This window comes from Ciconia boyciana, chromosome 1 (genome assembly GCF_034638445.1).
Source record: "Ciconia boyciana chromosome 1, ASM3463844v1, whole genome shotgun sequence".
Classification (NCBI taxonomy): Eukaryota; Metazoa; Chordata; class Aves; order Ciconiiformes; family Ciconiidae; genus Ciconia; species Ciconia boyciana.
Window position 1 is genome coordinate 194,261,995 of NC_132934.1, and position 27,046 is coordinate 194,289,040.

A 27,046-nucleotide genomic window follows, 5' to 3' on the forward strand; every position below is an offset into this window, starting at 1 on the left:
CTATTTAGTGAACAGGAACAGACAGTTGGGACCAAATCTAGAAGAGGACTTAGCTGCATACAGGTCACATAGCGCAATGCTTAATGTGGTAGGGCTTGCTCCTGGAACAGTCAGGTCTCTGCTAGATGCCTATTTGCTGCATGGGGAGACTTTTGTACCTTGGCATAGGAAATCAAAATAACCTCCTACTGCATATTCTGACATAGAGCAATGTCTGTGTATCAAGGATCAGTACAGTGCATGTGTGACATTTAGGAAGTGTTCAGTAAGCTAAATTTTTCCAGGCAGCCTCATACTTATTGCACATGCCCAGAATATCTGTGACGCATGAGCTGTAAACCTAACGCCTCCAAAAAGCATTGGAACTAATGCGTTGTGCACCGTGAGCATGTCCCAGAGCACACTCAGACATTTTCAGCTGTTGCATAGGTCCAGCACTCCCCACTGAGCATGCACGCTGTCGTTGCTGGAGGGCTGTACTGTTCCTCGAGACCAGGAGCAGCACACTGCTGGACATCTGGAACAAACATCAGTTTCTTGAACCACTCACAGATGCGATTTCTGGGTTGCAAAAGAGGCTGTGTCTGAGAAAATATTCATATATATTTTAGCCCTTCTCCTAGAGTTAGTTAGGGATTACTGGACTGCTAAGAGTTCACTTCAGAAATTCAAGGCTCAGAAAGAAAAGGCAGAAGAAAACTCTTGATTTCTCAGCTAGTAATGAGGGCGTTCACCCAGGAAGGAAGTGTTTGGGATGGCTACAAACTGTTTCAAGACATTATGAGTAGGATTTTTTTTCTCTGCCAAAATAAGCCCCTAGTTCCCAGGCAGATAACTGTCCTTTCTCATCTAACTATATTTTTTCTCTCTGTTTCCAATTGTAGAAATCTTGATTTATTTTTTTCCCCAGACAATATTATAACTTCAACAGGAGGGGAGGAGGATTCCTGCACTCAATCTAACCTGTAAGTGTCTTCTTAGGGCAGAGGGAAGGAGAGGCAGAGGTGAGCAGAAGGAGAGGCAGAGGCAGCTCCTCAAGATGTCAAGGGAGCAGAAACAGGCTCCCACCGCATGCCAATCAAGAGTTCAGCAGATGCTGGAAGCAAAGAGTGGCCAGGATGCTTAGGTGGCACTTGAACGTACCTCGAAAGAAGGGAGCGATGTTAGCTACACAGTCAGTAGAGAGCATCTCTCAGAGGAAGTCCCAAAGGCAGGCATGCTGTTCTCATTGTGAACCCCACACTGTGAGGACCAGAGTGCTGAAGTGCAGGTGGTTGGGCCAAGGCAGTCACAGGGTTGTCTTCTGCTTCTAAGCCCACTTCCACACTTCCTCCTAGTGTGATCTTATGATCACAAGTCTCAGGGGGAACATTTTGCTTTCCCCTGTGTCCTGTCTCTGGCCTCCTTGACCATTACCCTGTCCAACCACACTTCTGCTCCCCAACTCATGCCCTTTCCTAGTGGTTAGTTAAATGCTTAGTTAGTTAAATTAGCTCCTTACTGAATTTTTTGACACATCTTCTTAAGCTTCTACCTCCAAGTCTTTGATGCCAGACTGGTGTCCAGATGCTTGCAAGTTAGTCATTGGAGTACCTAACTAGCAAGTGGTCAGAGAGCTTCATAGCATCTATTTATAGGTATCTGTTGGTAATGAATGATGCACCTGATGTTTCAGATGGGAATAATTCTGCAGAGTAATGCCTGCAGAGCAGGCTGTTGGAAATCAAATTAAAAATATGTCTACAAATGGGTGGAGGTTTAAAGATTGTAAAGTAAGATTATGCCTGATCAAAATCCTGGTTTAGATGCTTCAGCTCTTCTATGGTTATAGCCCACAATGAAGGACTTACCAGTCTTATGGAATACACCTACCATGGATTAAATGATGATAATGTAAATGCTTATGACTGCATGTGAGATGCTTCTAGCACATAGCAGCTGGTTTATTTTCTGTATATGGGCATTCAGGTACTTTAAAACATTTAAGTTCATTTGATTAAAGATGAGGGGAGCTAGAGACAAAAATTATTAGTGTTACTCTATGAAAAAGCCTTTCATATCTTTTATACCTTAGAGTTCAGTAAAGCGCCTAAAAGAAATCAACAAATATGACCAATTTATAACTAGTTTATCTTTAGGGTAGTGGTATGCTCTCCTATTCTCCATAGCTGATTTGTTTTCTTTCAAATTAATGCATTTATTTCCCAGATAAAGTTTCCCTAGTGTTTCCTAGACTCCCTTTAAACTCAGTCGAGAGACACAGATGCCCTGAAGGGTGATTCATTCCTTCCTAAAATAATTTTCCAAGATTTGTGAAATTAATATCTCTGTGGAGGTGTCACTGTCTCTTCATGACTATGAAGAAAATATGGACAATTAACACAGGCTACACATCAAGCTTTTAGGTGACCAAAGTTAGGTGAAACTAGCCCTATGCTTTATTCTCTTTTCCATTTTTTAGTCCTTTCCTTTTTCATTTCACCTCCAATGTTCTTCCTGGGTCTATTCTGCCTTCATCTTATATCTCATTAGTTTCCTCTATTCCATATGCTTTAAACCTATTTTAAATCAATAAGAACTGAGGGCACTCAGCACCTTGCAAAGTTAGCTTGAAGTCAATGAAATTGACTGTGTGAGTCAATCTGAGCACAATCAACAATGCTTGTCAGAGAAAGTTCCTTACTCATTTGCCCAGCTCAAATAAGCTAGCAACTGCAGACCAGCATCTCTTCAGGACTGACTCTATGCTTCAAACTGGTAACATTTACATGTCTCATTTGTCTCATAAAAATGCTTTCTTGTACAAAAAGATTCTTTCACTCTTCCTTGACTGTGGAATACAAACATGCAAACAAAAAGAAGAAAAGAAAAATTATTAAAAAACCAAAGGTTGCAGAGTTCAGGCCAAGTATGTTATCTAACAGCCACAACAGTTCTTATGTTAATCAGCCTTTTTCTGCTTCTTCAACAGAAGGGAAGAAAAAGATAAAGGGCAGAACAATTTCCTGTATTTTGTCTGTTTGTATCTATAGAAAAGGTGCTTTTCTCCTTGTTCTTCTTGGTGTTAGAAAGGTGTTGCTATGGTGTTAGACTATTAGGTCTGCGCATCTTAAAATTACCTTTATGCTGTTGGTTATGGTTAGCACAGTCACTAGGCTCCCCCGCTATGGTCAGTTCAGTACAGATAGCAATTACCTAGCTCTTTTCTTTACCTCTACTCACAATATAACATCCAGTCACTAAAGTTGAATATACGTCTTTGCATCTTACAAGGTATCACAGTAGGCCGTTGCTTGTTGCAGCTGATAAAGATTCTTTTTGTTATACCATATACACATGGTTCGTCCTTTACTAGTGTGTGGCATAAAGGAATGCCTGTTGATCTCATTAAACACCCTGACAGAAAATTGACAGCAGTATCCATTGGATGCGCTGGAGTGTCTGGCTAGCAAGGAGATGCTATGATTTACATGTTAGTTTTACTGAGAAGATGCTGTCATTTTTCATGTTCGCCCTAAACACTATGGCAGTCCTCAAGGCCTGTGTCGTGGTTTAGCCCCAGCCGGGAACTAAGCACCACACATCCGCTCACTCACTCCCCCCGGTTGGGATGGGGGAGGGAATCAGAAGAGTAGAAGTGAGAAAATTCATGGGTTGAGATAAAGACAGTTTAATAGGTAAAGCAAAAGCTGCGCACACAAGCAAAGCAAAGCAAGTTCACTACTTCATTCACTACTTCCCATTGGCAGGCAGGCGTTCAGCCATCTCCAGGAAAGCAGGGCTCCATCACATGTAACAGTTACTTGGGAAGACAAACGCCATCACTCCGAATGTTCCCCCTTCCTTCTTCTTCCGCAGCTTTATATACTGAGCATGACGCCATATGGTATGGAATAGCCCTTTGGTCAGTTTGGATCAACTATCCTGGCTGTGTCGCCTCCCAGCTTCTTGTGCACCTGGCAGAGCACGGGAAGCTGAAAAGTCCTTGACGAGTGCAGCAACACCTAAAACATCCCTGTATTATCAACACTGTTTTCAGCACAAATCCAAAACATAGCCCCATACCAGCCACTATAAAGAAAATTAACTCTATCTCAGCTGAAACCAGGACAGCCTGGATGATAGCAGATGTTGAATGAAGAACAGCTGTCTTGGATGAAGTCAGGAAATGCTGAGTAGTACTCAACCTTTGAAGAGCCAATTAATACCTTTCCATTACCATTAGAGTGACAGTTATTCCACGATCACTAAAACAGCTCTGGCTTGTTCCCTAACATGTCTTTAACAGAGACATATATAGCAAGTATAAAATGAAAAAACTTCTTTACCTTTTCTCCAGCCACAAAAAGAAGGGCCATACTGTCAGAAAGTCAAGTAACCCATCCATTTATGAGTAACCTGCCCTCATTGTGATAAAGTTCAGACTGATCAGGGGTACAGGAGAAACTTCAAGCTGTGTTGAGGGGAAGAGACTCTTTGCTAACAAAAATGTGATGAGAAAAGCATTTCTTCAGTATTGGCTCCTACTTAAACACCAAACTAACACTCAATTTTTGCATTTCAAAACCCTTGAGAGGATCAGGCCAGGCAATCTCAGATGAAGTTTTCCCATGGCCTCAATTCTTGAAGAGCAAAGGAAAGTATGGGAGGAACCCATCAAGAGAGGTTTGTAATGTCATCTGTGCCATTCCCAGATGACACAAAAAAGCCTTTTAAATTCTGTAATAAATAGGCGTAGTATGAAAACTTCATAGATGCACAGCTATGCTGAAAAATCTGTTAAGCCTGCCATTTTTGCAGCATGCCTTTCAGTACAAGGAGTTTTATCAAAAGGAAAAATAAATCTCCTTTTTAGTAGTCATTCACGCTACATTATATAGATCACAATGGAGTTCGGCCTCACTTGTCAAAACAATCAAGGCTGATAGTAAAAAGCTTAAGCAAAAATTGGGGGAACTCTACAAATGTGCAAAGTCACAGGAAAAGAGAAAAAGAGAGACTTTTCCATAACAGCTGTCATGCGGAAACAGTGATTGATGTTTTGTGTAATGGAACACAAACCTCATACTAAGTAATAAGTACTCAGTCATCATCCCACTAATTACTCAAACTTCATTATAAAGAACACCAGGGCCACAATTAAATATTGTATATTACCCCTCATTCTAATTACATAGCCTTTTTAGTTGCATTGTAAAAGCAATACATTATTTAATTATTTTCAGTTAATGTATTTTAAAACAATATTTAAAACCTCATCCAACACCCTAGGGATTTTAACAACTCATTAAAACCACTATTCATGTGTACAGTAGCAGTGCTGTAGCCAAATAATGCTGGCATCCATTTCAACTTCATTTATAAAAATCAAACTTGGAAACCCATTGGCTTAAAAGGTCCTGACTCTGGCTGCCAGAGCTTTAATGGCATTTCACAGATGTAAGCCAGCCTTAATTATAAACCCTAAAGTGTAAAAATATATCAGGAGCGAATCCTGGCCTCTTCTCTCAAGAGTTTTCAGAAAAAGCAGCTTCCTCGCAGAGCTCCACTGGGACACCTTGCAGATGCTGTTCTGGTCGCTAAGACTTCCTCTGGGGAAAGAAGAGTGCATGGGTCTGAAAGGCCTCATTGCTACAGATATAGGCCTAAGAATATTTTATTGTCTACTAAATGCAAAGGATGTTGATGAGACAGACAAGTGAGAGGGAGATGCAGCTGGTTTTGTTATCGCTCATTCCTCTGAAGTGCTCGGAAACACAGTGGTGTTTGTGGTGCCTGAGAGCACACCAATGGATTCCCATGCTGCTTGTCCCACCAAGATGAGTGGGTTCATAGATGACATGACAGAATCAGAGATAAACTCTATGGATTGAGGGGTTCAAGTATCTAAGGCAAGAAGTAAAAAAATGTGATGGCCCATCAGCTTCCTTTTTGTTTCTGATGGAGCTGGGGATTCAAGGAAAGCTGCTAATATGAATGTGTCTTATCTGAGCATAAAAGATACAGGACTTTAACTCCGGAGAGTTTTTAGAAAATTTAACTGGAGTTGTAATTTGACAGCCAACTTTTTTTTTTCAGCTATCCCAAACCCTGTGGTCTTCAGATAATGCAAGAAGACTATCTATCTTGACATTTAGTGATGGCAAGGATAGTCTAAAAGAAGTAGACTGTGTATTTAATCAAACAAAGGTTATTTAATGGTGTCATCTTTTTTAGACTACTTGCTTTCATTAGCTGTGACCATATGGAGCTCACAGATGGCAAATAAAACAGTGACGTCCTGTTCAAATAAGAAGGGGGTAAGAACAGTAAATAAATTGCTGGCAAAATCAAGATGAATGATGCATGTGATATATATGATATATGTCAGAGAGGACTCGAAATGTCATGTAAGCCCATTATGGCACACTTGAGTCTGGAATTGTTTTCAGTCTGAACATCAGGAGCTGTTAGATTGACATGGGAGAATAACCTTAGAGATTAATTTTAGGGAACAGAAAAAAACATTTAGATCCTTGAAAATGTGAGAATGAAGACTTCTTTCCACTCATCAGCTCCATTTCCATTTTGGTCCTTCCATGATGGGTTTCCTCTTTTCTTCCTTCCCTGAGGGTACTGTCAGGCCCACTTTCTCTTTCTCTGACCCTTTCTCTTTCATCTCTTGTAAGGAAGGATTTTGCTCTGCATTCAGTATTGCATCTAGCTGGACAAGGAAATTTTTTGTGAGCAGCACAATCCATTGTTTCTGTCTAAACCCAGAGGTACAGTGAAGGATTGGCTGTACACTATCATCTGTCGCACCAATTCTCCATGAGTTAATCAGAGGGGGTAGGAGTTGAGGACCATGAAGCCAAAGTACAATTCTTGCTGCCTAAACTTGGATGGGTATTTACCCTTGTCTCCAAAGTTTTACCAAAACCTGCTTATTAAGGTATATTACCTGGTGCATATGAAGTTGCTGAATATGGTTGTGGCAGACAAACACAACATGTTAGGATGCTCTGGTGATGGGCTGAAATGCCACAGGCAGTGAACAGTTTCAGCACACAACTTCCACCAGCTGGAAGGTATTTCTGCTGTTCGCCATCTCCACATTGAGACCATTGATCTTCATTTTTTCTAATGCAAAGTCAAGCAGAGGAGCTTAAGGCATAATTATTTATAGGCACAGGTGGTTTAAATTCACCCATTTGATTTGGACAGGAGCAGAGACAGGTGACTCCACAGGTGTCAGATCCCCTGGGGAGGTGGCAGCAAAGAGCGCTGCTTCTGCAAGAATCCAGCTCCTGCTGCGTTGCACCTAAAATGTGTATCTATCTGAATATCCAAACCAGCTGACAATCAGAAGGCTCACTATACCAGCAACTGAGCTGAACAGGCAATATAAACATCCCCTAAGTCTGGTAAACATCAAACTGCTTAATGGTGATGCTTTATACAGAAGAAGAGTTTACACACAGGCCTTATACAAAGAACATGGAATATTGAGGAACTGGTGCTGTCTCAGACCCCTGAGGAGATACCAGATATTTTGAGAAGCTAACAGAGAAGACGTTATTCTTGCTCAGAGAAGGTCAGTTGCATCTACTTTCCTCTATTAATTCAAGCATCTCCAGCTCAGCCTATCATGAAGCAAACTAGGTGGGTCTAGGTGTGAGACTGTGTTTTTTGTTCCTTTAATTTTCACTGATGCTTGGATCAGCTTATTTTGTTTTATATTCAGAATTTTAAAATTTTGAAAAAAAGTTTCAACAATGCTATTAATATCCATTTGCCAATTGCATGACAATAATACTTGGTCATTGTTTGGATTTTTTTTTCTAATTCTGGGGAAGAATGGAGGATTGAAAATCTTCATTGCAGGCAGGTAAGGACACTGAGGCCTAACGCTTTAAAGAGTGCACTCAGAAAGACAGACAAGAGACTAAGGAACAATTCTGGATCTGCAGAAACAAGAAAAAAAGTTACTTACTAACTGGTTTTGTGCTGACTTGTCTGTATTAATCCACTGTAGGATTTGGGGTTTTTCTGTTTTACCTAGATAGCAGTCTTTTTGAAACAGAGATTGTATTCTTGTTTTCTCTTTGTGCAGTACTGTTCACTCTAAAAATGCTGGGCTGATATGCCCATAGGCACTCTAATAATATATGCAATAACAGGAATGATGCTTTCAACTTTAGAATTCATTCTGATAGGAATGTTGGGTGGACAAAATTAGTAAGACTAAGTATGAAAATTGTAGGAATGCAGATGTGCTATATTTAACTAAAGGTTATAGTAATTTCTGCTTATTTTGTCAGACAAGTGAAAGACTTACATTTTCTAAGAAATGGTTAAAAGCAAACAGAGCTTAGCCAAGCGAATCAAAACTGTGAGATGACAAGAATGTTTCTTCTCACCATAGCCCACTAATTCTCTTGAAGCTGGCATTATGCAAGACTTACTTGGCATTCTTTAAGATATTCAGTGTTCAAATTGATTCCCCATTCAAAAGCATGAGCGTGCACAATGGTGGGATACATTAACATTGTGCCATTTGATATTCATTCAAAAACTGGATACAGTGCAAATTAAGAAAAATCAGCTACAGAAAGAACATACGCAAAGAGATGTGGCATTTAGCAATTACAGGCCAAATCCAGAATAGGATTTAGGTGGACTGTAGATCCAAAGTCCAAAATTGCAACCTGAAATCCTCCCACTCATTAACTGCTTTACAGAGAAGGTCTCTAAATGCCAGTAATTCTTCACTTCAAATCTGAAAACTGCCTAAGGTGTCCTTTCTTCATGGATGTACAGATCTACCTGGTCCTAATAGTTAGATTCCTTGTTCCTTGTAATCTCTGTCGGGATCTAGAAGCTTATCAGAGGCACATAGTGTAGGTGTACCAGCGGATGTACTCTCAGCCTGTATAGCATCCTGACAAAAAAATATTATAATAGCTCATTTCTCGTAATTTTATGAGTTTTCTAGTACCCTAGTGGTACTAGAAGCTTCCCGCCACAGGTGAAACATCAGTTCAATTATCTTTTATGCTGACAAATCCAACCCCAAACTTCTTTCCTCTGAAGAATGAGTCCAAACAACCAAGCAAAAGGCTACATCATGACATCTTCTACTTAACCTCTTACTGTTGTGTCAAAGTGCAGGAAAGAACGCAGCATTCATGGAGTTAGAGAAATCAAGTGACAAAGAGAGTGTAGCCCAGTAATTAGGACATTTTGGCAGAAGCTCTGAGTTCTAGGAAGACTTCAGCTTCATTATTAAAGGTGATGACTATCACATACTGTCATGGTCACACTACCATCAGCTTCAAGCTCCACATTGGGAGGTTGCAACCTAGCTCACAAGTTCAGGCACACAATGACTTTGTAGTAGAAATACAGGCTTCTGGCTTTTGCAGAATATAAGTGGAAGGAATCCAGCATGGCATATTTAGAATTAGGACACATACTTAAGGCATCAAATTGGGTCAAATTTCACACCAGTTAATAGCTCATAACTCAGCCTACTGAAGGCTGCTGCTGATCATTTCCTTTCTACATCCCCTTGAGAAACTAAACCAGCTATTCACCAACACTGGCAAACTTAAGCATCCATTAATTCCCCCCTCAATTGTCTGAAATCCACCTTCCCTGCTCAGATCAGTGCAGACACAGGAATTCGACCTCCAGTCTATTTGCAATATAAATGGTCTCAAATATGACAGATAAAGATTTCAAGAAGATTCATTCTTGAGTTCTTAAAGATGGCTTTTGATATGATTTTTCTCCTCTTTCCTGCTAAGCTCATTTACAAGATAACCTCCAGTTTTCAACCTCACCAACACTCATTTGCTGCTCCACAAGTTGTCAAATGCTGTAAAATCAGGAGTAGGGTGCCCAGGCTGTGCAAAAGGCAATAAGAACTCACATTTTAATTATAGCTAAAAAGTTTGCTAGCTGCCCTCTCCACTGCTCCCTTTTTGCCCTCATTGGCAGTGCACTGATGGTTAAAATTTTCTTGGCTATGCATAATTGTTGGTTGCATGTCCAAATTTTGCTCTTTGAATACAGCTTTTGAATGGGGTGTGCGATATGCCTGAGTCACCTCCCAAAGAATGTGGTTGTCCAGTAATTTAAGCGAGCTATACTTGTAGATTCCATCTCTTATGTCCTCTGACCTTCCTGTAAATTCATATAGATTTTAATCTAGCTACTTTGGTTCTTAAATACTACAGTTGGCCTCTCACTGCTTTTGAATTTAAATACTCCTTTTTTAAAAAAAAAAAAAAATTTAAACATTGAAAGACTTGCATCTTGTTGAAGGGGATGGATCTACAGACCAGATCCTTAAGTCACCAGAAAGTAATGAACTAAACCAAATAAGTATAAAGACTCAGCTCCCTTAAATTGTTTAAGTTAAAATAATTTTGAAAGTTAGACCAGGTCTTTAATCTTACACTAATTACAATCATAATTATCAATGTACGGATGGATCTTTTTTCTAGGTGCATGACTCTTACCATGATTAGCTTCCTAACTACTTTTAAATGTTTGTGGGTTAGGTATTTGTTAATTTTTTGAAATGAATCTTTATTTGAATTCCAGTTCATCTATTTGACTAAGAAATTTTATAGGGACATTAATGCAGCAAAACAATAGTTTTAAAAGGCCACAGTGCTACTTAATTGTGAAAGCAATCCCAGTTTATTGTGACACCTGTAAATGTGTTGCACATGCAGCCTCTGTGACACCAAAGAGCTATTGGTACTTTTTTTCTTTTCTAATAATGCCTCTATCAATGAGGTTCTGTTCAGATAAATTGTTTTACTGTCTCTTCCAAAACTCTTCAAATATTCCTTAAAACTAACTATTTTTCAAGCATTCTTACAGGAGTTAACAAGACTTTTGGGGAAATTTAGTGTGATAATTCTCTAGTGGTACTTCCTTTCACCACCACTTGTGGAAAAAAAAAACAACCCAGCTTTTGTATTTCTTCAGAGCTCTGCTCTTATTTATTAGCCCACATTATTTATTTATTTAAATGCACTCTCAAATGCCAACTTTCTGGTTATTCTGTGGACGCTTATGTGTAAACCTGTCATTCACAGCTAAGTACATTGACTTAAATAAAAGGGTCTTATGCAGGAATTCTTAGAAATAACTCCTGACCTCTACCTTTTTGCAAAAGTTTCCTACCTCAGAAATCTCTCAGGCCATGTCATGTCTCAGGCTCCTCCTTCTCCTATTTGCACTAGTAATTTACCTCCAAAAAACCAGTGTGATCTGGGAACACTTTCATATATGAAAGAGCATCGTCTCTGCAGGCTTAATCAACAGCCATTGAAGTTGGTGGAGAAAGCTCCCGTTGATTTAAGTGGGAATTGGTTTGAAACCTTTAACCAGATATACATCTTAATCAGAACAAAAAGCTGTTTTGTGAGGTGTCATGGTTTAAGGCCAGCCAGCAACTGAGCCCCACACAGCCGCTCGCTCACTCCCCCACGGTGGGATGGGGGAGAGAATCAGAAGAGTAAAAGTGAGAAAACTCGTGGGTTGAGATAAAGACAGTTTAATAAGTAAAGCAAAAGCCCCGCACGCAAGCAAAGCAAAGCAAAGAATTCATTCACTCCTTCCCATGGGCAGGCAGGTGTTCAGCCATCTCCAGGAAAGCAGGGCTCCATCACGTGTAATGGTTACTTGGGAAGACAAACGCCATCACTCCAAACGTCCCCCCCTTCCTTCTTCTTCCACAGCTTTATATACTGAGCATGATGTCATGTGGTATGGAATACCCCTGTGGTCAGTTTGGATCAACTATCCTGGCTGTGTCCCCTCCCAGCTTCTTCTGCACCTGGCAGAGCATGGAAAGCTGAAAAGTCCTTGACTAGTGCAGCAACAACTAAAACAACTCTGTATTACCAACACTGTTTTCAGCACAAATCCAAAACATAGCCCCACACCAGCCACTATAAAGAAAATTAACTCTGTCTCAGCTGAAACCAGGACATGAGGTCTCTTGATCGAGCAGATATGATTGTACTTAAATGAATAACCCTTGGCTAGTTTACTCCAATACCGCTTCTTTTTCCTCAATTAATCACAACACAATGAAATAGAAATCAATCCTGATCAAGAGAGTTCACTAATGTCTGAGTTTTAATGAGACTCTTTTTGTGTCAAAAGGCCACTGCATCTTTTCTAACAAGGCATAAAAAACAGCTTCCAACAGTCGTCAGGAAAGACTTTTCATCCTGGGACTAGTTTTAGAAAGATTTACGCCTCTTAATTTTTCATCAGTCCTACATGACTGCTGCCAATGTAGTAATCAGAAGTTTGGTTAATAAACATGTTAGGGTGAAATTCAACTTCTTGAAAATATTTGAAGTCACCATCAGGTGTGATGACTAGTTAGAAAGCATAGAACTAAATCAAAAGCAGTAATTGAGTAGAAACATTAAAAAAATAACAATAATACTCATGCTCTGAAGTGAATCCATTACTATAAAGAAGAGAGTTGTTGTAAGAGTTCATCTCAGGCTTCTTGAAATAAAATGTGTGATTTCATCTTCTAAACCCTTTCTAGTCTGTAACATGAACTTTGGTGCATAGATTTTACAACATGCCTGGGGAAAAAGTAGAAATAGCTTGTTCTGGAAAGGTAACCATATTTTATGTTAACATTGGAAAGATTTTCTGCAGGTGTGCTGCAAGATAGCTTGTGCGCCAGTGCTAATGTGAGGGAGGAGGAGGTGCTCTTTGTTGGTGGCTATGGCTTTTTCCCAGCGGGCAGAGAACATAACTCTCAGAGTTCCTGAGTCTGATATCTATCCATCGCTGAAGTGAGCAGTCTAACATTAGGGCATTGTATAGCATGCTGGGTGTCAGTGACAGCACCCTCTTTTTCATGTATGGTGTATTTGTCTTCGCAGGTTTTTTTAATGAGTGAGCCACCAACACTCACAAGGAAAAAGCAGGTGCATGAGCTGAGGAGGTTTTGGACAGTGAGTACCACACATCATGTAAGTGCCTAGTTCAGTGCGGTGAGAGACACACCAGGTTCCCACCTTGACATGCCTGCCTGTCTCTGAGCTGCAAGGAAATGTTGGGGTCCAGTTCCCTCTGGATGGGTAAAAAAAAAAACAAGGAAGGATGGATGAGAAAGTAGTATACTCGCAGGGCAGGAGGTCTCATAGTTATGTGTGTCCTGATGGATGCCTTGAGGATAAGAGCTTTCCTTTTCACATCCCAAGGTCTGTGGCCCTGGTTTTAGTAAGGATTCCTGCTCCCCAGAAATCAGCTAAGGAAAATTTCATTAAAGGTGGTTTGTTTTTTTTTTTCCAATGGTGCATGGGATTTTTCTCAAAGGGCAGACCTATGAAAAGAATTTGAAAACCAGGGAAGCTAAGAAAAGTCACTTGAGGAAGTGTGCTCAGGAGTGAAGACTTGAGGCAGAGCTTGCAGGTAGATAGGGCAGCCAGCCGCAGTGAGGAAAGGCCATGCTGCTTGGGAAGAATTCAACAGAAAAGCACTGGAAATCAGTGGAGCAGAAATACCATCCCCAGCAGCTGCTCAGTTTGCCCTTCTCAGGAGCCCTTAGTGCCTGCAAACCAAGCCCCTCACTGAATAATCGCACCAAGAACCCATGAACACTGACGGACTTCTGCTGTCTTGTTTTCTGCCAGGCCTCCATTACCACACTCATCAGAATGAAGTGTTTTAGTGTAAAGCTTCAGATATTCTTAGTTCGCACGTACTGGCAGTTGCACTAGACAGACCCAATCAGTATGTTATTTTACTATTAGCTATTTATAACAGCGCTTCTCCAACTTTCTTGTCCGTTTTAGTCTATGCTTTAATTGAGGCATTTTACTGATTTCTCAGGTTGTATGTATGTCTGCATTCCATATGTGCACTCCTTTGTGGGTTATTATGTACATAGATCTACTCTGTGGATTGAAGAATAAATTTAACAGCTGCAATCCTATTGCCCAAATGTTTTTTGTCTAGTCCTGGTTATATCCCAACAGTTACACACAGGCTTTGCTCAGGGTAGGTATTACCTGCTGATACCTACCCTGAGCAAAGCCTCTGTGTTACTGCTGCACAACTGTACACAACCGTGTGCAACTGTTGCACTGGTGGCACAACCAGTTGCACTTGTACCAAATCTGCAGATGAGACTTCACTGTGCTAAAGCCGTGCTACTTGTCTCCAGAGTTGGGGAGATGATGGTGAGCATCCATCTGCATACACATGTTCACGTAAACACAGAGGGTAGTTGCCAAGTTTGAAATGGAAAATGGATTTAATATTGTGGGTACATCCTGGATTTCCCCGTAGGGTTTGTTTGGGCAGCAGGAGTGAAGGTGTTGGGGAATGTGCGGTTGTTTCCTTCAGCTGGAGGCTCCATGGCCTCATCATGTTGGAGAGCCCCTGTAAGACAAGTACATGTTTCTCGCTTAAGGCCAGACCCTGGCTTTGCCCGGAGCAGTTGCTTAGAGGTGGAACGTATTATAGTATATGAGTTAATAGGGAGGAAAAAAGGCAAATTAATAATGAAGTAGACTGAATTTTAACAGCACTTCTGCTCTGCTCCTCTCTCAGAGGATTAAAAAGATGGTACTGAGACGGTTTGTTAAACAAATCTGTTCAGCTCCTGACCTTCACTGCTGCTGAACAATTTTCTTCTGCCATAACCATCTCTCTCATTTACAGAGAGATAAATAAAAAATGTGTGCAGTAAGTTATAAAATAGGGTGCATTGTTTGAAGGAGACACATGCACTTTGTGACACCCACAGCTGACCCTGAAGCATATGACACAGGACAAATGTAGCTGCAGGGAAGCTTACAGCTAGTCCTGCCTTAGTCACTGTCAGCGCGAGTTGTGTTGGAATGCCTTCCAAGGCACTGTTTGGCTTGAAATAGCTTCACATTTTAGAGTCATTTTGAATTTTCCTTTTTTCATTTTAGACTTTGGTTGATTTTCCAAAGTGTAGCACTATATTAAAAGGATTTTCTGCCTGCCTTCTCCCCTGCTTTCTCCCCCCTCTCCTCCCTGCCAGCTATTCTCTTTTGCTCTTCCATTCCTGGCTCTGGGTTGTTACAGTACTAGTATATACTCTTTAAAAAACCTAGCAGCTGGCTCAGCTGGCTCTGATCTTTTTCATTATTAGAATGTTTAAAGTCACTATCAGCTGTAACAGAATGGTAGGGGAGGAGGTTATCTCATGGCCCTTTTGTGCAGCCTAAGATAATAAATTCAAAACCTGTAGATAGCAGCTTCCATACAGGATTACACAAATAATAAAAAGGCCTGGGAATTCTAAATGAATAGTCAAACAGGTCAAGACGTGGATGTGAAAGAAAATATCTGATGAAACCCCAGTCTTTGCCACATTTCTTTTCTGTAGAAATAACAACGTTAAAACCAATACACCATAAACATTGCGAGTAAATACATAGATTTTCAGCACCCCCAAATCAGAATGCTTTTGATATAAATTTTGCGATCAATTTCGAATCACAATAACCAGGAATAAAAGTTCTACTGGACATGAAAAGGGATGTATTCATCCCTGCACCTCCATTAACACAGCCTGGTAGTCTGTGTGTCTCTATTCCCGGCCACAGGAGGCAGAAATACCCAAGTCCCCATCTTGGGCTGACTGTCCTTTTCTCCAAACTCCTTCTGTTACAATGAATGCATGTGTGTGTTCTAGACAATTATAATACATTAACACTTATAAGACCACCTACATATATGTTTGCTAAATTCACAATATTGAATCTTTATAACTTGCATGTTTTCCATAGCCTATTTCCCTCACGCTTCATAATGTCCTTATTACTTGCCAGTGCATCATAGAGATCAGTCCTGCAAACTGGTGCTTATATGCTTAACGTCACACCTGGACCTCTTGTGGACCTATCTACAAATGGGTGGTCTCAGATATGTGGTTATGGTACAGGCACTTTCATGGACGTCTACACAATATCAATGAGCATTGCACAACAGCAAAGAAAAGATCCCCGAGGTATATCTGTACAAAACAGCCCTCCTCTTTTCTAGAATGAGCTTTATTTGGGATGTACTCAGTGCTAGCCTGTGCTTTATGCAGGTATAAAACAACTGGATTCTTTCCCAACACGTGGAATATGTTTCAGGGGTTACTGAAGCTGTGTTTTTTGAGAATCATAGAATCATAGAATAGTTTGGGTTGGAAGGGACATTTAAAGGTCACCTAGTCCAACCTCCCTGCAATGACCAGGGACATCTTCAACTAGATCAGGTTGCTCAGAGCCCTGTCCAACCTGACCTTGAATGTTTCCAGGGATGGGGCATCTACCACCTCTCTGGGCAACCTGTGCCAGTGTTTCCCCACCCTCATTGTAAAAAATTTCTTCCTTAGATCTAGTCTAAATCTACCCTCTTTTAGTTTAAAGCCATTACCCCTTGTCCTATCGCAACAGGCCCTGCTAAAAAGTTTGTCTCCATCTTCCTTATAAGCCCCCTTTAAGTACTGAAAGGCTGCAGTGAGGTCTCCCTGGAGCCTTCTCTTCTCCACGATGAACACCACCAACTCTCTCAGCCTTTCTTCATAGGCGAGGTGTTCCATCCCTCTGATCACTTTTGTGGCCCTCCTCTGGACACGCTCCAACAGGTCCATGTCTTTCCTGTGCTGAGGGCTCCAGAGCTGGATGCAGTACTCCAGGTGGGGTCTCACCAGAGCAGAGCAGAGGGGCAGAATCACCTCCCTCAACCTGCTGGACACACTTCTTTTGATGCAGCCCAGGATATGGTTGGCCTTCTGGGCTGTGAGCGCACGTTGTCAGCTCATGTCCAGCTTTTCATCCACCAGTATCCCCAAGTCCTTCTCTGCAGGGCTGCTCTCAATCCTTTCATCCCCCAGCCTCTATTGATACCAGGGATTGCCCCAACCCAGGTGCAGGACCCTGCACTTGGACTTGTGAGGTCTCATGAACCTCATGAGGTTCACACAGGCCCACTTCTCAAGCTTGTCCAGGTCCCTCTGGATGGCATCCTATCCCTCAGGCATGTCAACTGTACCACTCAGCTTGGTGTCGTCTGCAAACTTGCTGAGGGTGTACTCGATCCCACTGTCTATGTCATTGATGAAGATTTTAAACAGTACTGGTGGCAGTACGGACCCCTGAGGGACACCACTTGTCACCAATCTCCATCTGGACATTGAGCCATCGACTACTACCTTTTGGATGCAACCATCCAACCAATTCCTCATCCACCAAACAGTCCACCCATCAAATCCTTCTCTCTCCAATTTAGAGATGAAAATGTTGTGAGGGACCGTGTCAAAGGCCTTACAGAAGTCCAGATAGATGACATCCGTAGCTCTTCCCTTGTCCATTGATTTAGTCACTCCATCACAGAAGGCCACTAGGTTGGTCAGGTAGGACTTGCCCTTGGTGAAGCCATGCTGGCTGTCTTGAATCACCTCCCTGTCCTCCATGTGCCTTAGCATAGCTTCTAGGAGGATCTGTTCCATGATCTTCCCAGGCACAGAGGTGAGGCTGACAGGTCGGTAGTTCCCAGGGTCCTCCTTTCTACCCTTTTTAAAAATGGGTGCACTGTTTCCCTTTTTCCAGTCACCAGGGACTTCACGTCACTGCCATGACTTTTCAAATATCATGGAGAGTGGCTCGGTAACTACATCAGCCAATTCCCTCATGACTCTGGGATGCATCTCGTCAGGTCCCATAGACTTATGTATGTTCAGGTTCCTCAGGTGGTCACGAACCTGATCTTCTCTTACAGTGGGAGGGACTTTGCTCCTCCAGTCCCCGTCTTGTGGTCCATTCACTTGAGAGGTGTGGGAAGAGACATTGCCAGTGAAGACTGAGGCAAAGAAGTTGTTGAGTACCTCAACTTTCTCCTCATCTGTTGTTACCAGTCGTGTTCATCAGAGGGGATATGCTTTCTTTGACCTTCCTTTTCTGACTGACATACCTGTAGAAGCCCTTCTTATTATTCTTTGCATCCCTTGCCAAGTTCAGGTCCAGACGTGCAGTGGCCTTGCTGACCCCATCCCTACACAACTGGGCAGCGTCCCTATACCCTTCCCAGGGTGCCTGTCCCTGCTTCCACTGCCTGTGCATTTCCTTCTTGCCCTTTAGTTTGACCAGCAGGTCTCAACTCATCCATGCCTGTCTCTTGCCTTCCTTTCCTGGTTTCTCACACCTGGGGATCAAGAACTCTTATGCTCTGTGGAAAGCGTCCTTAAAGAACTGCCAGCTCTGTTCTCCTCCCTTGTCCCTGAAGGCAGTTTCCCAGGGGGTCCTATTGACTAACTCCTTGAGGAGCTGGAAGTTTGCTTTCCTAAAATTCAGGGTCCTGACTTTACTCTTCTCCTGACGCATATCCCTCAGGACTGCAAACTCCACTAGTGCATGATCACTGCAGCCCAGGCTGCCTCCAATCTTCACATCAGACACCACCGATTAGCTCACTTGCGTTTGTGACCAACAGGTCCAGTATCGCATCCCCTCTGGTAGGGCTGTCTATTACCTGGCTTAAGAAGTTATCCTCAATGCATTCCAGGAGTCTCCTGGATTGCTTATAACTTGCAGTGCTACTTTTCCAGCAGATGTCAGGGTGGTTGAAGTCCCCTAGCAGGGCAAGAGCCTGTGAGCACTATGCCTCCTGTAGCTGGAGTAAGAAGGCTTCATCAATAGGCTCCCCTAGATTGAATGGCCTGTAGTAGACACCAACCACAAGGTTCCCTTTGTTGCCTCAGTCTCTGATTCTTACCTATAAGCTTTCAACCTGCTCATGTCTATTCTCCAGAGACAGCTCTTCACACCTTATCCATTTCTTGATGTAGTGGGCAATGCCTCTGCCCCTCCTTCCTTGCCTGTCCCTTCTGAACAGCCTGTAGCCATTGATAGCCACACTCCAGTCATGGGATTCGTCCCACCACATTTCAGTAATGGCAACTAGGTTGTAGCTTTCTAGCAGCACGGTGGCTTCCAACTCCTCCTGTTTGTTGCCCATGCTGCGTGCATTGGTGTAGAGGCACTTCAGCTGGGCTGTCGGCCGTGTCACCTCCTTAGAGGAACATCCCTTAATTCCTTTGAGGTATTTCACTGGTGTTTCCCTGTTGACCCCTATTACCTCAGGAGCCCCTGGCTCATCTCCATAAGACTTCAAGTGTGCAGCAGTGTACCCAGCACATCTCAGAGCAACTGGCTGAGGGCCCTCGCTAGCACCCCGTCCCTCTAACCTTGGCATGTCATCACACAGCTTGTCATGGGCAAGCCTGATATTATGCCCCTCCCCCTTCAAGTCTAGTTTAAAGCTCTGTCAATGAGCCCCGCTAGCTCATGAGCAAAGACCCTCTTCTCCCTTGGAGAAAGGTGAATCCCATCTGACGCCAGCAAGCCTGGTGCCATGTAGGCCATTTCATTATCAAAAACCCCCAAACTGTGGTGGTGACACCAGCCACGGAGCCATGTATGAATAGACTGGGCCTTTCTGTTTCTGCCAATGTTCTTGCTCGCAACTGGAAGGATAGAGGAAAAAATAACCTGTGCTCCAGGTTCCCTTTCCAACCGTCCCAAGGCCCTGAATTCTCTTCTGATTGCTCTTGGACTACATGTTGCAGCTTCATTGCTACCCACATGGAAAAGCAGTAATGGGTAATAGTCTGAGGGCTGTACCAGGCTAGGAAGTTTCCTGGTGATGTCCTTAACCTGGGCCCCAGGGAGGCAGCAAATTCCCTAAGAGGAGGGTCTGTCTGGCATATTGGACCCTCTGTTCCCCTCAGAATGGAGCCACCTACAACTGTAGCCCATCTTTTCTTCCTCGTGGAGGTGGTTGTGTTACAGCCTTTCTGACCTTGGCGACACCACAGGTGTAGATGGACCATCATCCACATCATCCATTGACTGGCCTTCCACATCCAGAGCCTCATACCTGTTGTACAGGGGCACCTGGGAAGGAGAGGTGGGCAAGGAGGGGGTTTGCCTGCTGCCCTGAGCCTGGACTTGCCTCCGTTCACTCCCTCTAAGCTAGTGCCTTCAGCCTGGCGGAGGTAGGATACAGGATCCCCTTATCTTGTTTTTTTTCTGGCGGCTGTTCCTGTTTCTGTCTCAGGGAGGACAGAGCATGGTTCCACCAGTCTCTCTCTTTCTCAGCCTCCCTGATGCTCCTTAACCTTTCTACTTCTTCTCGTAGCTCTGCCACCAGGCTGAGCAGATCGTCCACCAGGTCACACCTCACACAGCCGTTCTCACTACTGCCATCTGTTACCAGCGAAAGGCTCTGTCACTCTCTGCAGCCTGAGACCTGGATGGCTGCATGTTTTCGTGGGAGCGTGTAAATTCAGTTTTAGGGTTTCAAATAGCAGATCTGAGATGCTGCCTTCACACGATGCACAGGACTAAATTAGTACAAGCTCACTCTGCCAGTTCAAACGCATATAAAAATTTTGAAGGGGTAATTTCATCCCATCATACTTTCTGCTGGATCAGGTATCTGTCTTTGTGCAGCTGACACAGAGCCAGCTAAACACTGTACAGTGTGTTTTGGCTAATCCAAAGGAAATGTAGTTGTGTCCTTGCACCTAGCTATCATATTTGTACTGTGAGTTGATCTAATAGCAAGCTGATCTGGTATTAAAGGACAAGAAACCAAGGATGTAGTTAGAAGTGACATTAAAAAATAGGAGATTTTCTCAGAAGCCTGGAGATGGGACCAAAAAGTGGATCTGTTTTAGAAGCTGAGGAAGAATCCTCTTTTCTCACCCTGAGGACTGAGTGCCTTACGCTGCTATTCAAGCACTCCTGGTAGAGTTTCTGGCCATTCCCCCAGGCTGCTGCTGAAGCCAGCTCTGGCCACGGCTCTGGGAACGCTACAATAGGATGGGAAGCCCAGAATAGTGGGCTACAAAAAAGCTTTTTAGTGAATAAAAGGGCAACAGGATAAAACTAAGAAGATCCTTTCACAATTAAAAACTATGGTAAAAACAAGGATTACAAGGAGAGTGTCAAAATCCAGTTGTATTATTGGGCTTTAGAGAGTTAAATATTTTAGTCTAGACATAAACATCATAATAAACAGACCTTTTCAAAGTGAATACTTTTACCATTTCAGTAGACATCTTGAAATTAGTTTCTTTGTTATATCTCTAAGCACTTTTCCAGCAAATCCCTCCTACATCAAACTGGCTGTGATCTTCTCCATTATCTAAATAAAATGGACGCCTGATCGAATCCTGAAGTAGCATCTTTGATAGCTCTTTCATCAGCTTACAAAGGTGTATGTTATTTGTCCCTGCTGTGGGGGCAGTGCGGGGAGGATGCCAGTGGGGAAGGATGTTGTTATTGACACAAATTTGAGCAGTTTTGTTGCTACCTAAAGGCTGAATCTAAGCAGCTTCAAAGAGAATCAAGTGTACCAGAATAAATCACTGAAATCTGACATCTGAGGTACATTTGAAATGGAAGTGAATTGATTCATTGTAGCATTAACACACATTTTAATTTACTGAATGTACAGACAATTTATATATATATATTACTCCCTATATTGCTGCCCAGTATTAGTGAATTCCATGATACAAGGTGTTCTTTTGTGTTATTGACTGGCATGCTCTTCTAGAGTTTTAGCTGAAATTTCTTTTGTACTTAAATAACAGCCTGGTTTATTAAGATTTTGCAGTGAGTTTAGTTTATGTTAGGCAATTAATACTGTTGCTAGGGAGCACCAATAACAGTTTTGAAGAATAATTTGCTTAAGTGTGTTTAAATGGTTTTGCAGCAGGCTTGGAACAGTTTGAATTACATTCATGATGTTTCAGGTATTGCAGTTTTAATGGACTTGCACTTTACTGACTTTTTGAGTAAAGTCCAAGAATGCCTTGGATTATGCCCTCTTTTTTTTGCACTGAAAAATCCATAAAACTTAAAAATGGTGGGAAACGTGACAATGATGGTGACATGTCACCATTTCTTGTTTCCTCACTGTTGTCTGCCTGTCCTTTTAGGAGTAAAACATCATTCCCTTCTTGGTCTTTTGCCTCCTTCTGCCTGCCCCAGACTGGTTTTACTTCCACATTTAAAGTCCTTCTCTTTTTACTTGGGGGAAAAAAAAAAACCCTGCAGGGAACCTTTCCCTCTTCCTGTCCCGAACTTTTCTTCACTTACTTTTTACAAAGGATTCTTTATTTAGAAATTAGTAAATATGTATATGTAAATGGGAGAGAAAAGAAGAACAATGAGCTAACCTTTGATCAACATAAGAAGTTAAAAACTTAAATTTGTTCCAGTGACATCATGCATTATGGAAAGTGTGAATACAGAGATGCATCTTTGATAGAAACAGCTTCAGCATCAATGAAGTCACATCAGCTTGCTTTGGCTTAGGTACTAGCCTTGTAGTGTCAGAGTGATATCCCAATTTTTTAATTAAAAATAAATGCTATATATGTTTGGGGCTTCTTTTAAAGGCCTCTGAAGACTGGAAAAATACCTTTTACTTCCATGGACTTTGCACTGTCTTAGCGCTCAGCTTTTCTTACCAAATCCCACCAGGAATGTCAGTGCAAGTCTGCCACAGATTTGCCAGTGGCCTTGATCACCATAAAAGAGTGTCAAATAAGAGAAGGTGAAATTAAGATTTGTAACAAAATTATGTACTAATCGTAAAAAGATAATTGAATTACACTTTCTGCAGAGAGCTTTAATGCTGCAATATTATTTGAGTTTTCTGCAAGACAGCTTCTAAGTGAATATGTATTTTTTTAGAAATGGAACTTAAGATAAAACAAAAATATTAGGTACCCTCAGAATCCAGATGCAGCAATATTCACTAACATTAAATCACACATAGAAAAACTATTATTACTTTTTACTAAAGCAAAATTTTTTATTGTCAGAGTTGCACATTAAAGGTAGTATATGAAAAGAAAAAGTCCATACTAGCTAGCCTATTTCCAAACTGAATTTTGAAGTAAGGTCTCTGAAGCATTTTCTGAGGTCTCTGACTTTCTTTTTTAGATAATAGCCTCGATTTCTCTGGGTTGTGAAAAAACAGTGGCTAATTACCAAAGGTCAAGTTAAGGGTTACTGGGGAAAAATGATGTATTTAAGTCTTATGTCTGTTATCTAATATTTTATGCTAGCAAAAGTTTGTGGCTTCTCCATGAGAAGTGAAGAGTAATCTGAAGTTTTAGAAGTAACAAGCACTTCCTTGCTCACAATACAAGTCTTTTATCTCAGAGTTTATCTGTGAGAGTAGTCATGAGGATGTTAGGATCAGGTAACTTGTTTCCTATAAGTCTTTTAGTGTAGGTAAAAAACCCCAAAACAAATCAAACCCAAAAAACTCAAACCCACAGCAAAAAGCAGTCCTCAATTCTCTTTCAAGATCTTTAAAGGATCTTGAAATCATTACGGGTGAAAAAGTAGTCAGACTGTGAAAACATCCATTTCATGGTGCATTTATTTTGTTTCCCATAAACAAAATTCTGCAAGCAACATATTAAATATTTCCTGATAGCAGATGCAAGATGTGGTATTCAGCTAGTTTTATCCTCTGTAATCTGAGACTAAAAAGGTCCGCTCTGTGTTTTTACCTAGGGCAGAGACAGAACATACAATGGTTATAATGCTTGCAGAGCTTCCATACCTTGCATTACAATCCAACTTAAATGAAATTGCCCTGTGTTTTGTCTACTAAACTTAAAATTAATTTAGCTGCAGCATGTTGGGTAAAAAAAAAAAAACAACAAGAAAAAGCCCTCACAGGTTTGAGATCTCTTTATGCATTTTGAAGACCTCAGGAAAATCTGATTCTACTGGAGTAGAACTTTATTGATTGTGAAACAGGGCATACTTTTACCTTCAGTGTCTTCACCTCTGTATAATAACAAGACTCATCCTACCGGCCAGTGAAGGAGGAAGAATGTATCAAAACCAACCAAAGTGAAGAAGCTTGATCTTCTCTCTCCTGCTGACAATGCCTTACTGCTATCTCCTCTTTTAACTGAATGTGGGCTTTAACTCCATGGCAGTTTCTTTACATTTATTGGCATACATGTGATCATTTTTAGCATTTATCACTTCAGTCTCCACTTGTTTTTAACTTAACAAACTCTGTCATTGTCACACGGTAGTTATCTTCATTCCAGATATTGAAACTGATATCCTACTCCTCATTTCTGAGTAGAGTCTAGGCCTTTTCCTTCCACCTTTAGGATATCTAGAACAATCATCTCCATTGTCTTTATCACTTACTACCCATGGGTCGCTCAAAGACTCATTTCTGTAGTTAGCGGAAGGGAGGGGGATTATTTCCCATAGTGACTGTGCATTACATTGTTCTGCTCTAACCATGGTAATATATATAGGGTAAAATATATACCTCTAACAAGTTATAGAATGTGTCTGATAGGCGGCTGATGAGGCTGTTACTCCATTAAGGACTTCTGACAGCAAGATACAAAGTTCCACCAATGTAATGCAATTGAAATATTTCACTTAGCTTGAGCTATTATAAATTTTTCACTGACATCCAGAAGCTTGGCAGCTTTATTTTGAGAGCTATTTACAGTCCCCAAAGTGTAAAAGAGATTATTTTATTGTATACTTTGATATCATTTCCTTATTATGTACTCCCTGAAATTACTTTTCTGTTATGACATACTGAAGAGTAATAAGAATGTTAAGTATCATTTTTATATTGCATTTTTCTGATGATTTTGGTATAACCAATTTGCGCTGACATAAATACTGGATTAATAATAATAAGGATATGATGTTTCACAGTGTTATATTGCTCTGTGTATAAAAAGAGCCTATGCTGTCCCAATTCAAAATAATTCAGGTCCTCTGGCCTTTGTTGTCACACGATTCTTCAGAGCTTTATCAGATAACATCACTTTTTTTGCCTTCAATCTCTCCCACTCTCCACTTTCAGTAACTTTTGCCAGTTGGTGAAGCTTGAGCCCTCTGTGACAGAGGCTCCGTCCCTCCTCTGTCAGCTGGGCATTCAGCAAGCTGAACAGGTTGTCCACCCTTTGCTGGGAGTACTGGGAGCAGGATGAAAGGCTTCCTTCTCTATTGCATGTGTCTTTATAGCGGCCAGTGCACAGCTTGTTTGTATGCCAGCGGGTGACTTTTTCAGCTTCTTTTGTCATTCTTTATCAATCTTATTTAATGAAGTAGTTGTTTGGGGAATAATGACTTAGCTGATATGACTAGCAGCACATGCAGAAGAGAAAATACTGATTCTCTGAAGGTGAAGATATCTTCTATTAAATAATGGTGAAAAATAGGTCGCCTGGTTTTCATGCCACATCTTACAAAAGACAGTAAAGATGCCTCACACATTCATTCTTAACGTCATTTTCAGTTGCCCATTCCTGTGACACTATGTAGCTGTTAAGGCTGATTTTCTTATGCATCGTCTCTCACTCAATTTTGAAGTGTCAACAAAGGCAGATTAGACATTGTAGTAAAACTGAAGAGCTTAATTTCTCTGTCTTGTTTTCAACCTGTTACCTGACAGTTCCTTTTGGTGTTGAGTCATTCTGTTATTGTGAGAAATGGTGAATAATCAGTCCTTATTCACCATTTCTGCATAATTTTAAAATTATATATTTAAGACTATTATTTTATATTGATAGTTTAATGTTATGTTCCTTTAACATTTTTAATATTATGTCCTGCCTCAGTCTTCTCTTTTCCACTTTGGACAGTCCTAGTCTATTTTGTTTGACACCGATTTCAGTCATGTGGTCATCCAGGTTTCCTTTATTTGAAATTTTTCTAGTTATTCTATATTACAGTAGGGATTACCACCTGTACATTTTACATATCTGTTTCAAACAACAGTTCTCAATGACTCCAGGTCATTAGAGTCATTGATGATAACTAGCACCTGTCAATCTAAAAATGTCTGAACAGAGCTACTTTTTCCCTGCATTTGTTACTTTGCACTAATGCCATCAAAGTCAGGACTCCAGTGTGGCAGGACAGCAGCTGAGTCTGGGTAGCAACTCCAGACTTTGCCAAGTTTGGCTGTCCAAAGCAGAGGTAAAGGTTCAGGGACTGGAAAATCGGGGACACAGAAGACCACATGTCTTTAGGCATCCCATGTCTCCCAGCTGACTCCACTGTCTGTGTTCTGCAGAGATCCCAGGAGGGATGGAGCAGGATCGTAGGAATACCACCCTGTGAAAAGGCCTGAAAATGCTCAGCTAACCTACATGTTGAAGTGTCTGATATCCACTGTGTGGCTCCAGACTGGGGTTGCTCTCAGACTAGAAAGATAGGGTGGGCTGCACTCTGCATAGAGGACATCCTAATTAAGAAGAAAGTATGGAGAATAAGAAAAAAAACCCCAAATGCCACAACCAAACAAGGTAAGGCAGGTACTAGGCAGAGGGGTGAGTGGGTTTGGAGGTCCTACAGAGTGGACACAAGAAGCCCATGCCTGTTATCTGCACAGAGAGAAATCCAAACAGGTTAGGCACAATAAGCTCCACTTGTTATGTTAGCCCCTGGGGTCTTCTGGCAACATATCTGTAGGTCACAACTCACATGGGCTTTGGAGCATGAACTAGCCCTCCATCCTCCAGTGTCATGTGCATGTGGGTTAACTTGCCGATAGGTCTGTAGAAAGCATTTAAGTGCCCAGTGGGCCTCAGCTCCTAGGTGCTATTGAGAGTGGTGCTGCTGATTTTGTTGTGGGAACACAAACAGCTCCCATTCAGCCATCTGAAAAACACAGACATGGAAAACACAGCAGGAATGAATGGTTGAAATGATTTTATGTCCTTTGAGCACCACCTCACTGGTAAGAGTGTCTCCGGTCCCTGTTTTATGTAGGCTGTACCATTTCATATAAACTTGGGACTATGTGGCTCTCATAGACTTGGCTGCTAAGTCTCATGTTTCTGTGGGAACACCATTATTCACTGGAAAGATGGGTGATACTCCTAATTTAAATAGTCATGTGAGCCCATAGGCACAACAAGCTGCACATCTTGTCTGTGGACTCCCCTCTCATTTTGCTCTTT